Consider the following 14,365-nt stretch of genomic DNA (forward strand, 5'->3'; position numbering starts at 1 on the left):
GGGCCTTCATTTTATGAGAAGGTAGGCTAATATAACTGAGGAATCTTAAACTTGGTTGGTCAAGGGATAGAATCTTGACAGGTAGATCAGAAGTCCTAGAACCTGAAATGGGATTGGCTGGTAAAATAGAAATAATTCAGTCTGGAAGGCAAAGAAAACATAAGCTAGATAAGAAAGAGATAAATTTAACAAGGATAAATAAGATATCATTAACACAAAGAGCCTGGAGGATAAGATAGACAGGCTGTGGGCACAGATAGGATAGTTATGGAAAAGGATGAGCTAGGTATAATGGGCAGTGGATAATGTTAATGAGATAAAATATGATTTGTCTCAAGTGAACTGGGAGGAGCTACTTGCAGATAACATTGCATCAGAGTAGCGGGAGTGATAGTGGGACAACTGAATTACCCAGAAGTTAACATGGAATGAGAGGATGTACTCGTAAGTTTAGTAGCCTTAGAAGTGGATACATTTGAAGGCATAGATGAGATGTTTCCCAGACTGTTGAAGGATACAACCGAGAGAAATTGAGGGCCTTGGGAATAATTTTCAAATCTTCTGAGGCCACAGGTGAGCTGCCAGAGGACTGCGAACATTGTCCCATGATTTAAAAAAAGGGAGGAAGGGATAGGCTAGGATATTACAGACCAGTCAGAGCAAATTCAGTGGCAGGAAATTAGGAAGAATCCTGAGTGATGGAATACATCTGCACTTGGAAAAATAAAAATTGGGGTTAGTCAGCATAGATTTGTTGAGGAAAGATCACGTTTGATAAATTTAATCAAATGTTTTGAGGAGGTAACCATGAGCCTTGATGAGGGTCATATTTAGATGGACTTTAGGAAGGCTTTGGATCAGATCCCTCATGACAGATAGGTCAAGAAAGTAAAAGGCCATCGGACTTGAGACAAAGTGACAAATTGGATCAAAAATTGGCTGAAAAGTAGGAAGCAGAGGGTGAAGGTAGAGGGATACTTCTCTGACTGGAAGCATCTAGTGTGTTTGCCCAGGGATCAATGATGGGCCCCTTGCTTTTGTGTTGTACATTAATGACTTGGATTTAAATGCGGGGAGTATATAATCAAGAACTTCAGAGATGGCACAGAAATTGTTAGGATGTACAATTGTGAAAAGGATACCTGCAAACTGCTCAGATGAGGAGAAGAATGGCAAATGGGATTCAACCTGAAAAAATGTGAGGTAATACACTTGGGGTGGGTTAATCAAGTATTATGGACCAGCCTAGTCCCTCTCAAAATATATTAAGAAGGTCGCCTAGACCCTAACATTTTCTTATTTTCAAAGATAAATGTGAGATGTTTTATTCCAGATGGAATTCAAGTGATCAAACTAGTCGACATTAAGTAAAATGCAATTTATTCAAATACTATAGTTAAAATACAATAAAAGAAAGAGAAAATTGGAATAACAACTGTATTGGAAAACTTAACCGAATAATAGGTTATTTTACTATTAAATAGTAACTGTTCCAATGTTGTAACATCTCATAAACATACCCATGACAAAAAGGCATATTCAGAAAAACAGATTGTTTCATGTACAGTGCTAACAACAAGAAAGAGATACATGCGGCAGCTCCCCAGAGAGGGCCTAGCAGCCAGCAGCAATTCACTGCCTTGCAACCCTGCTGAGATCCTAGCAACAATTGCTGAAAGCTGAATAAATAAAGTTGTTAATCTTCTCATAGACAGCTCATCACCTGCCCCCCAGGTGAGGGGCAGAGATCGGGTGAATAAGAAGGCATTTTTTTTCCATTATTGGAGGGGTCAATAACCACAAAGCATAGCTTTAAGGTAAGAAGTAGAAGAGGGGGTTTGAGGAGATTTGTTTCATTCAGAGGATGGTGAGAGTCTGAAATGCACTGCCTGAAGGGATGGTTGAGTCTTGCAACATTTAGGAGAAAGTGAGGACTGCAGATGCTGGAGATCAGAGCTGAAAATGTGTTGCTGGAAAAGCGCAGCAGGTCAGGCAGCATCCAGGGAACAGGAGAATCGACGTTTTGGGCATGAGCCCTTCTTCTCCATTCCTGAAGAAGGGCTCATGCCCGAAACGTCGATTCTCCTGCTCCTTGGATGCTGCGCTTTTCCACTCTTGCAACATTTAACAGTATTTAGGTATTCACTTGCCAACATCTCCAGGGGAGGGAAACGGGATGAGTGTTGTCAGATCTTTGTTGAACAGTTTGGACACAATGAGCCAAATGACCTCATTCTCTGCTTTCACTGTCCATGAGTTGAAGAGACTTATCAATTGTTTTCAGCCAGGGCAATTGGAAAGAGACAATCTTTGTCCCTGAGCCTGGAAGAAAAGAAAATAGAGCGTCTTTGCCGAATCATTATCAAGGGTCATATGCTGTGAAATGAGCCTATAGAAAATGAACACAAGCATTGAAAGGAACTGTGCTTGTTAGTAATGGGCCATGTCGTCAAAACCTCTGCTGATACCCATTGACTAATCCATACCTGAGCAAAGGTCAACTGTAACAGAAACTACAGTCAGCTAATACCTATTATTCAGTACCTCAGAAGAGAAAACACCTTTAGGGGACAAGAAAATATTTCAAAAGCCACATTGACATCATTCAGATGCATTTACATCAATGCACAATTACTATTACAATTCTTCCCTGAAGCAATTCAGCAGATAAAGATTGTAGGACTAATGTATTTTACTCTCTCCTGCTCCATTGCTAAAACTAGTCCAAGATATGTAGCTCAGACATGACAGACCAAATTATCTGAGAGTTTCAGTCAGCAGGCGAAAAGACTTCTGACAATGGGCATGTAACTGAAGCATACTTTCACTTTCCCGAGTCTAGCAAGATTCTCCAAACGAGCTGGAGTGAAAGTAATAAAGCAGCAGGAATGTGGTAATTCTCTTTGGATACTGTCTTATGTGGGTTGGAGGAAACATATCACAACACCGAATTCCCACAAGCAAGGCAGAATAGGAAATGTTACAAATTGTGAGCTCTATTAAGCTTCAGTGTTGACGACATAGTGTAAAACTATGAAAAATAACCTTAGTCAACATAAGCACTATAAGTCAATCTGATGCCATGTTGTTTTCACTGACATTCTCTTTGTAAATTCCCTGGCTCGTATTTCTAATCATGGTTGATCTCTCCCCCACTTTTAAGTTTCTTAGCTTTGATATCCAACTTTGTTTAACTTCCATATTAATGAATCTTCTCCCTCCGTTCTCCTGAAAATGTTAAAATTCGACAGAGATGCTTCCCCATATATAGGTCCATCTGTCTGTACTCTGCTCTTCCGACTAACCTTGTGTCCTGGCTGTTTAATTTCCTATACTACTAGCAAAGTGTCTGCTCTTGGTCCTGAGGTGGCGAGGGGAGCCATTGCTTGACTTCTACCATCTTAATTCCCACAGAGCTCTCTGGTTATTAGAGTTGTTGTTTAAATTTTGCAGAGAATGAAGATTATGCTCATCCTCTTTTTCATGTAACCTCAGTCAATTCCCGGAGAATGCTGACTCTGTAGTACAAACCACACACCTAATTGCTTTGGTAAAACTTTGTAATGCACGAAAACCACAGGCAGGAAAAGGTCAGTCAGTTTATCTATCTTGTCTGACAATGTCAAGGTGTACCAGATGAACACCGTAGCCAGTGCTGTCTAGCCTTTTCTGTGGTGCCACAATATGTTGTCCAGAGTCCAATAGACAGAGGAGAAAGCTTCAAAACTTAAAAAAAATCTGGGACTGATACATTTGAAGTTTATATTTTGCAGGGAGTATACCAAGGTGAGGGATACAAAGTTAAAACTCACACAACACCAGGTTATAGTCCAGCAGGTTTATTTAGAAGCACTAGCTTTATACTGCTTCCAAATAAACCTTTTGGACTATAACCTAGTGTTGTGTGATTTTTAATTTTGTACACCCCAGTCCAACACTGGCACCTCCAAAAGATGAGGAACGTTGGGCAAAAATAACTAGAACCATGCAATCTCCCAACACTGGAAACAAGCAGTAACCCTCAATAACACCGAAACATTTTAGCCTTTGTTTCATCAGGCGTAGTTACTTGCAATATCTTTAAAGTCCTTTGACAGTAAATGAGGCTCTGAACAAACAGTGAAATCCCATCACTCACAATCACTTAGCAACCAAGGAATCACATACTCGACAGAACAGTAGGCCTGACTACTCTACCAATTGTATTTCTTTGAAAGCTAATAATTTAAACGAGCGAAACATTGTTATTCCAGCTTCATCACAGTCGCCTGCCTTTTTACAGTTTTGATTGGAGAGAAAATAGGTTCTGAGATTGTGAAAAGCACTTACTGCATTTTCTGATTATTTGCACAGTTTCATTCCACCTTGGCAAGAGATTTGACAATAAGAAATGGAACATTTTTCCATTTCTGTCATTTAAGGCAATGCTTTTCCTGATGAGTATAATTTTTGCTGCTTGTTTTAGAAGGGTTAGCGTCAGTCTTAAAGTTTCAGCAATTTGAAAATTAAGACCTTATATCAGCTTGGGTTAACAACATGTCCAACAGGTAGACCCCAGGCTAAACTCAGCCTAGGTCTTCTTGTCATACCACCAACCTGGGGTGACATTCAGGGCACCTTTGATCCTTTGGTATTGAGCTTCAATTCCCCAAAAGCTTCACTCAACAAGGAGTGTTTTGGCTTTATTTACAGCTGCTGGAGTGAGATGGCATTTGGCTTATCGATCTAGTATATGACTTCAAGTCACTAAGTTGAAATGTCCATTGTACACACAAACTGAGATATCAGAGTTGGGTCAAGCCTTCATATTTAGTTCATCGATCCAAGCTAGTTCAATTTGAGCAATACCATTGGAGTTCAGGAGTGGCAATGACACCTATAACATACAGTCATTGAATCATAAAGTATTACAGGGCAGAAAGAGGCCCTTCAGTCGTTCCTGATCATCAAGCACCTATCTACTTCTAATTCACAGAACTTATCTGTAGCCTTGTATTAGGGAGTATTGAGAAGATTTGTAGCTCAGGTTGAGGTTCTGGATGTAGGTTTGCTCACTGAGCTGGAAGGTTCAATTTCCGACATTCCATCATCATACTTAGTAACATTATCAGCGAGCCTCCAGTGAATGTTAGTGACCCATTTTCAATTTATGTGTTTAGGTTTCCTTGAGTTGGTGATGTCATTTCCTGTGGTGATGTCAGCTTGTAGCCTTGTTCCTGTAACCTTGTATCCTGTGACATTTCAAGGGTTCATCTAAATACTTCTTAAAATTTTTGATGGTTCCCACCTCTACCAGCACTCCCGGCAGTGAGTCCCAAATACCCATCACCCTCTAGGTGAAAATATTTCTCCTTCAATCTCCTCTAAACCTCCTGCCCCTTACCTGAAACCTATAAACATAATGAATAATAGAGTTTTCCCAGGACAAGTGTAGATGGTATTAGTAACATTCAACATGCTGACAAGGGGGTACTTCTTTGTTTCTCTAATGTAGTAGAAATGTTAACACGTTGAAATAAAGGCTTTACAACACCAATCAGAGAAATGTCCTTATGCTGCTCCCCTCTGCTATACCTTCCTTACTGTATACATTCACTCAAAATGTTACTGTTTGCTGTCCTTCTCCAAAAAGAGCCTAAGGGCATTTTATTATCATAAAAACAATGAAATAAAGGTAAGTTGTATTAGCTAATATAATAACTTATATTAAATTATAATAAATGGACGGCACGGTGGCTCACAGTGTCAGGGTCCCAGGTTCGATTCCTGCTTCGCGCGACAGTCTGTGTGGAGTTTGCATGTGTCTGTGTGGGTTTCCTCCAGGTGCTCTGGTTTCCTCCCACAGTCCAAAGATGTGCAGGTCAGGTGAATTGGCCTTGATAAATTGCCCTTAGCGTTAGGTGCATTAGTCAGGGGTAAATATAAGGTAGGGGAATGGGTCTGGGTGGGTTACTCTTCGGAAGGTCAGTGTGGACTTGGGCCGAAGGGCCTGTTTCCATACTGTAGGGAATCTAATCTAATTTAAGCTAAATTCTTTGTAAGCTGTATTGTTCCATTCTGCACCATCATCCTCAGTCCTTTGAGTGAAATGTGTCCAACTGGGCCAATTTGCATTAATTTAATGAAACAAGTGAACACAATCCAGTTTTGACACTCATGTTTGTGTGTGCATGTTTCTTAAATGACAGTAATCTCCCACCTATTATCACCGCTGAAACCACTGCGTACAAGATAGGGAAACATACAAGAAGGAAATCAAAATATTTTTTATTCTTGCAACAGCAAAGTGACAAGCTTTAAAACCCTTTCATGGTCGAGAATATACAGATTAAACTCTGATCCAGCTGTCAGCAGGAATAAAGCCTTTTGCTATGAATCTATGTGAAGCTAAATCCCTGTGGGGATTTGTACTCAATGACACATCTGAATGGTGGTAACATTGCTAGCAAAACACATCAATATACAACTGTGGGTGTCAGCCTCGCTCACTCAAAAACAGAATCAGAAAGTATTACCTTGGAGGCCAGTATGGACCCAAAGCATATTATTGTTCATGATATTTTAGGATAGTGCAGGGGAAGGCTGTATTGGTGAAAGTAACACCTTTCAGTTTACAAGTTAAATCATGCGATCTACCAGACGACCACTGCCTGCTCAGTAATTTTTAAAAATAAATCCTACGGCATAGTTTGAAGAGCAGATGTCACGACCAATATTTCCTCTTGCTGTCATGGCAACGTCCCTCCAGGCGCAATGACACTACCTTCCTTGGTGACATGGCAATATCTGTCCTTTAAAACAGAAACAGAAATTGTTGGAAAGGCTCAGCAGGTCAGGTAGCACCTGTGGAGAGAAATCAGAGTTAACATTTCAGGCCCAGTGACCCTTCCTCAGAACTGGTGGTAGCTAGTAAAAAGTTGGCTTATGCAGAAGATAGGGTAGGGGAGGGGTTAAGGAGTAAATGATAGGTGGAGCTAGACCTCAAAGAGAGAGAGGAATAGTTGGACAGACAGATAATGATCTGCTAATAGAATGATTAGCTATTAATGGGGATAGTTAATGGCCAGAAATGGGTTGTTTGTAATAGCAGACCATGCAATAACAATCCAGAGGATCATTAGCCATCATTTCCGCCACCTCCAATGTGATGCCACCACCTAGTACATGTTCCTTCCCCTCACATGTCAATGATGTTCAGTGCAAACATGAACAGAGCTTCATTTCTACTTGGGAACTACAAAGCCTTCTGGACTCAATACTGAGTTCTACAATTTTGGGCTTGAATTTCTCCCATATCCTTACCCCAACCCCCACACCCTAGCCCTTGTTATCACATAGTCTGCAATTACACACAACCCATTGTTAGCCACTAGAGTCCCCATTCATAGCTATTCACACTCCCAGCCAGATTGTAATCCACTCCTTTGTCTCTCCAGCTGTTTTTCTCTCTCTTTGGGCTCTATCTCCATCTATCACTGACTCCTTTCCCCCTCCCTACCTTCTGCATAAAAACCAACATTTTGCGAGCTACCATCTGTTATGAGGACTGGACCTGAAACATTAAATCTGATTTCTCTCCACTGACCTACCAGACCTGCTGAGTTTTTCCAGTAATTTCTGTTTTTGTTTCTGATTTTCAACATCTGAGTTCTTTTGGTTTTTATCCCTTCTTTAAACATCAGCTGCTTCTTTGTAAATCTCTGTCTTGGGGGAACCTTCTTGAATACAACTTGGCTGCCATCTTTCTCTGTGAAAAGTAAAGACGGATTACCGGGTATCTTGGGAAGGGGTGATGAAGTCCAAGTTCTTTCCTTCTCTCTGTGTATTCACAGTCCGTACAAATATCTGTCATGATTTGGAGATGCCGGTGTTGGACTGGGGTGTACAAAGTTAAAAATCACACAACACCAGGTTACAGTCCAACAGGTTTAATTGGAAGCACTAGCTTTCGGAGCGCTGCTCCTTCATCAGGTAGTTGTGCAGGACACAATTGTAAGACACAGAATTTATAGCAAAGGTTTACAGTGTGATGCAACTGAAATTATGCATTGAAAAATACATTGGTTGTCTGTTAAGTGTCTCATCTGTTAGAATGACCATTATCAGTGCTGACGCCAATTGTTAAAGTTCACTTGAGAATGTAACTTTTGAAAAACGTTTTGCAATTTACATGTGAAAGAAGTGAAACTATCATGGTCATTCTAACAGATGAGAGACTTAACAAACCATCAAGGTATTTTTCAATATATGATTTCAGTTACATCACACTGTAAACTTTTGCTATAAATTCTGTATCTTAAAATCTTATACTCCACAACCACCTGATGAAGGAGCAGCGCTCTGAAACCTAGTGCTTCCAATTAAACCTGTTGGACTATAATCTGGTGTTGTGTGATTTTTAACAATTTTCTGTCAATATTAAAACAGAGGACTTTCACGATATATATTCCCACATGGAGTTACAGCCATAAAACGTTCACTTTAGGTAGACATGCTGGAGGCTGGAAGAACACAGCAAGTGAGGCAGCATCAGGAGGTGGAGAAGTCAGTGTTTCAGGTATGACCCTTCTTCAGGACTGGGGATGGGTGTAAGGGGAGCAGCAGATAAAGCGGGTGGTGGGAGCAGGGTAGTGAGGTGGGGATAGGTGAACACAGGTAGAGGGTACAACCTGATTGGTCAATGGGAGGTATGCATGAATCCAGTTGGTGGCTAGAAGGAAAGGTTGATGAGAGGAATGGAAAGGACCGGGAGGGGCTGGGAAGGGAGTCAGAGGATGGGAAGGGAGGTTATTTAAAATTGGAGAACTGGAGAGTCAGGTGATGGGAAGGGGGGTTATTTGAAATTGGAGAACTCAATGTTGAGTCCTCTGTGCTGTAAACTGCTCAGGTAGAAGATGAGGTGTTTTTCCTCCAATTTGCAATTTGACTAATTATGCCAAAGGAGGAGGCCAAGGATAATCATGTTGGAAATGGAGTGGGAAGGGGAATTAAAATGGGTAAAAGCAAATTACTGCGGATACTGGAATCTGAAACCAAAAGAGAAAATGCTGGAAAATCTCAGCAGGTCAGGCAGCATCTGTAAGGAGAGAAAAGAGCTGACGTTTCGAGTCTAACTGACCGTTTGTCAAAGCTGGGTTTTTTTGGCTTGATGCTCAGTGGTGTGGTCATGCTCCAGGGGGAGGTAGGAGGAGGGATCTGAGAGTTGGCGCTCAGCCTCTGCGAGGTAGAGGTCAGTACGCCAGACAACAACAGCATCCCCTTTGTCAGCAGGTTTGATGACAAGGTTGGGGTTGGACCTAAGGGAGCGAAGGGCAGAAATTTCGGATGGAGAGAGGTTGGAATGGGTAAGAGGGGCAGAGAAATTCAGGCGGCCAATGTCCCGTCGACAATTGGAAATTGTTCTGGCGGGGATGTCCAATTAGAGGTGGAACGTTGGAGGGATGCGAAAGGATCTGTGGAGCAGGGGGAGAACTCTTGCCCAAAGAAATGAGCTTTGACAAAGGGTCAGTTAGACTCAAAACGTCAGCTCTTTTCTCTCCGTACAGATGCTGCCAGACCTGCTGAGATTTTCCAGCATTTTCTCTTTTGGAGTTAAAATGGGTGGTGACTGGGAAGTGAGAGCCCCATCCAGGGGGTCCAAACAGTGCTTCCAGGTGAGACAGAGGTTCGCCTGCCACTCCTCCAACCTAGTTTACCGTACCTGGTGCTCCCGTTATGGTCTTCTCTCCATTAGGGAGAACAAACACAAACCATGGGAATGTCTCACCAAGCATCACAGCTGGGCCCGCAGGGGCTGACCTGACCTCCCATTCATCAGCCTCTGAGTGAAAACGTTTATCCCAACTCCCTTCTGAATCCACTGAATCCTAAAGCTACACCCCCTCGTGATTGTCCCCTCAATCAAGGGGAAAAACTGTTCCCTACTCATCCTATCCATACCCTGCATAAGCTTAGACATCTCAATGCTGTTCCCCCAAGTCTTTGCTGCTCTATAAAAAAAATCCAAGCCCACCTACTCTCTCCTTACAGACCAATTTCTCTTTCTGAGGCATAGTCTGCTGAACTTCCACTGTACCCCCTCGAGTGCTGTCCATCCTTCCTGTCATGAGGTAACTAGAAGTGTACAGCACTCCAGCTGTGACCTGACCAACACTCTGTACAACACCAACATTTACCTCCTTGCTCTTATACACTATGTCACGACTGATGAAAGCAAATGTCCCAAATGCATTCTCAACCATCCTATTCATGTACTCAGCCAACTTCAGTGAGCTGTGCATAATTACCCAAGATCCCTCTGTTCCTCTGAGCTACCCAATGTCCTGCCATTCATTAATTATTCCCTCATTTTGTTTCTTCCAAGGTTCATCACCTCACATTTATCAGGGTTAAATACCATCTGCCTCTGCACTGCCCATCTGACCAATCCATCTATATCTTCCTGTAACCTACATTGTCTTCATGAATAACCACCTGACCAAACTTGTTGTCATCTGCAAATTTGTTTAACATTTCCCCCCAACATTTTCACCTGTATCATTTATGAGAGGGTAATGTATAACATTAATGTCACGGTGACATCAACCGTCATGTCCAACAGACTATGAAGAAAGGATTAGGTAAAAACAATGACTGCAGATGCTGGAAACCAGATTCTGGATTGGTGGTGCTGGAAGAGCACAGCAGTTCAGGCAGCATCCAAGGAGCAGCGAAATCGACATTTCAGGCAAAAGCCCTTCATCAGGATTGATTAGTCTTTACTAATGAGAACTGTCATTCTGGGGAACTGTATATGTGCAGTGATGTAGATAAAAGAATTTGCAGAACCTTCTGTAGTCAAACAGCAGTCATTCATGGTCAGGGGCAAAGCCATTATAGGCTTCAGGCTACCTGCAGAGATTGTGAAATAAGGATTTGGAAGGTTTAATGTTGAGAAGTGCCTTAGGTGTCACCCACTATGATAATATCAAATGATCCTGTGGACAGAACAGCTCAAGATCTCAAAGAGGTGGCACCCAGCATCCAGATGCTCTGTAAAAATAGCTATCATATCAATGTAACATGTAAATACTGGCTATTACACAATAGGCTACTTCCTGTCCTCGGATGCTGCCTGAATTGCTGTGCTCTTCCAGCACCACTGATCCAGAATCCTGTTCAATACACGAGCCTCTTCTGATTAGATCAGGAAATGATGTTCTTTGATGACACTGGATCAAACAGGCCCCTTTAGACCCCGACAGTGAGAGGATGGTGGCTGCAAACCTACCATATGTTGAGTGCAATTTAACACCAAATAGAACAGAAACGTGGATCACCAACCCTTCAATGTGCAGAACCGGACCCTACCAGCCTTGTGATAACACAAACCACGCTCAGCATCAAAAGATATACTGCTGTGTGAAATGTTTTCTTTCTCATTGCTGCTGTTATTTGCATTGTGATCTGCTTCACAAGGCGTGCTTTAACTCTCCTTACTAATATCAGCCAAAGTTGAGGACCTAACCCGAAACCTAGCGACATAGTTAACCCTGGGTGATTAATCTCCAGGATAGGCAGGGCTGGTAGCAGGTGCCCTGCCGTCTGGTGTGGAGAGAGTGAGGAATGTGGAGAACCTAAGCAGCCTGGAGACCAGCTTGCCAATGTTGGATCTGAACTGAATAAGATCATCCAGGTCAAACACCGATCAGCTGTCAACTGGAGATGGCAGGGCAAGATGAATTGAGTGCCTCTAGACTAAACAGGGTAGGAATACAATGGATCACTGTCATCTAATGTGTGCTGAATGTTGGTGTCAGGTGCAGGGTTTCTTCTGTTGCTCCAACAAAGGATTAGCGTTGGACTTGCATTTATTTCACAACTTTCACAAGCTGAAGACATTACCAAAGCACATTAAAGCCAGCAAGGTACTTTCAAACAGCAGTCACTGTTGTGTAGAAACAGTCTGACAGCCAACTCTCACTGTTTGAATGTGCATATGCAGAAAGAACAGTTATCTGATGGATTAGAGTAACAGGCCCAGAGTAACATGGATATTCTCTAAGAAGCAGTAGACAAGCAAAATAAGCTGACAAAGATTGTGCACTAAGGAGCTAAGTTAAAATACACAATGAGCAGAACCAGACTCAACATAACACTTACATTAGACTGGTTTCTTTTGAAATGACCTTGTTGGGCTCAATCTCTTTCTGTTCACAGGGAGAATAGATTTGCAGTCAATGCTATCGTTTATTGCCTAAGGAACTGAAAGAGGAGAAGGACTGCTATTTATCTATGATGGCGGGCTTGATCTGCACACACAACAATATTCTAAGTGAAACAACAAAACAGTATGTTACAAATCACTTAAAGACCAATAAACTCAAAAGAAATGAATCCCCGAATGACTCCAATGGACAAGATTTCAGAATATATAATCTTTATTGTAATAAGTAGCCCAAAAATTGGCATAAGCTCAGGAAGCTTTAACAGCAAATGGTACCTGAATAGAAAGAAATAATTCAATTTTAAATAGTTGGTACTACAAGGTAATTCCCATGCAATTTTCAGCATCACTCCTTCACAAACCCCAGGGCACATCAAACACTGCACTGCTGTACGTACAGTCACTAAATGTGTCCTTTACATTGCTTTCACTGGTAGCTTTATTCCATCCAAGTCCCCTGGATCTAATTTACATGGACAAAGCAGACTTCCATGAACCTTTTCTTCCTCAGATGACAACAGTCCTGATGGTGTGACTTGCCAGGATTGCTTTTCAGTCAACCAACACATGCACAACCCTTCCTGTTCACACAGCTTTGTTTTCAGTCCATTTTAGTTAGCTCTCGCATTGCTCTATCAAAAGCTCCAGGAGTTCTGTCCCTTTACTGCTAAACAGAAAATTAATGTTTTTCAAAGAGAGCTCTACTTTCTTCGGCTGAACTCAGGGCACTGCATGAAGTCTGCAGCGACCTGACACTCTCAATTAGCTCTTACCTGCCTTTGTCAGTTATTGAGCAAGCTTGAATAACTGGCTCATTTCTCAAAAAATAACCTCACAGCTGTGAAATCCAATCGCACTCTCCTTTCCAGAATCATCTTGGTTTCACTTTGACCAAGGGGATGAATCACAAATGCAACCTTCTTGTAAACTGCAGATGTTATGACACCAAAACAAAAAGGGAATAGGGAGGATGTTGTGTGAGATTGGTGCAGCAATGAGTGTAATGAAATCCCCGCTGAGCATGGGGGCCCGCACACATGGTCAGGGGGCAGACATAACCATGAACGTAGCACAAGGCAGATACTGATCCAGATAATGGATAATGAGCACAGCCACAAGCAACACTGATCCCTTCATGGATCAATGGGGAGGATCAGATAGAACAGTCAGTTTCAATGTGCTTCTTTGGTTAAGTGACTAAAAACAGTCTGAACTCAGCAAGTATTTCGAAAGACTGAGGCTGCAAAGCAGGAAGTTAGTGGAAGTTTTAAGACTGAGGAAGGGTTGAAGATTTGGGGAATGTGAAATGGACAAGGGAGAGTATCAATGATATGGGGCAATAGTAGAATGGTTGCTGGGAAGGGCATGAGGTAAAGTATAAGGACAAGGAGAAGTAGAGGGCATAAGGGATCCAACACAAAACTTTGGGCAGCACAGTGGCACAGCGGTTAGCAGTGCTGCCTCACAGCACTACAGACCCGAGTTCGGTTCCAGCTTTGGGTGACTGTCTTTATGGATTTGGAGATGCCAGTGTTGGACTGGGGTGTACAAAGTTAAAAATCACACAACACCAGGTTATAGTCCAACAGGTTTAATTGGAAGCACACTAGCTTTCGGAGCGTCACTCCTTCATCAGTTGATTGTCCTGATCACCTGATGAATGAGCATCGCTCCGAAAGCTAGTGTGCTTCCAATTAAACCTGTTGGACTATAACCTGGTGTGTGTGATTTTTAACTTTTCTTTATGAAGTTTGCATATTCTCCCTGTGTCTGTGTGGGTTTCCTCCAGGTGCTCCAGTTTCCTCGCTCAGTCCAAAGATGTGCAAGTTGGGTGTATTTGCCATGCTAAATTGGCCCATACTGTTCAGGGTTGTGAAAGTTAGGTGTATTTGCCATGCAAAATTGGCCCATACTGTCCAGGGATGTGCAAGTTAGGGGTGGGTTAGCCATGGAAATGCTGAGTTACAGGGATAGAGTAGGCTGTGGGTGTGGGTAGGAGGCTCTTCAGAGGTTTGATGTGGACTTGATGGATCAAATGGCCTGCTTCCACACTGTAGGGATCCTACTCTATGAAATAAGCAAATAAAATGGAATATCTCCTGAAATAATTATGTCCTGAATGCACCTACACAGCAATTAGAGAAATAGAAATGTTATGTG

Source organism: Chiloscyllium plagiosum, chromosome 34 (genome assembly GCF_004010195.1).
Source record: "Chiloscyllium plagiosum isolate BGI_BamShark_2017 chromosome 34, ASM401019v2, whole genome shotgun sequence".
Taxonomy (NCBI): Eukaryota; Metazoa; Chordata; class Chondrichthyes; order Orectolobiformes; family Hemiscylliidae; genus Chiloscyllium; species Chiloscyllium plagiosum.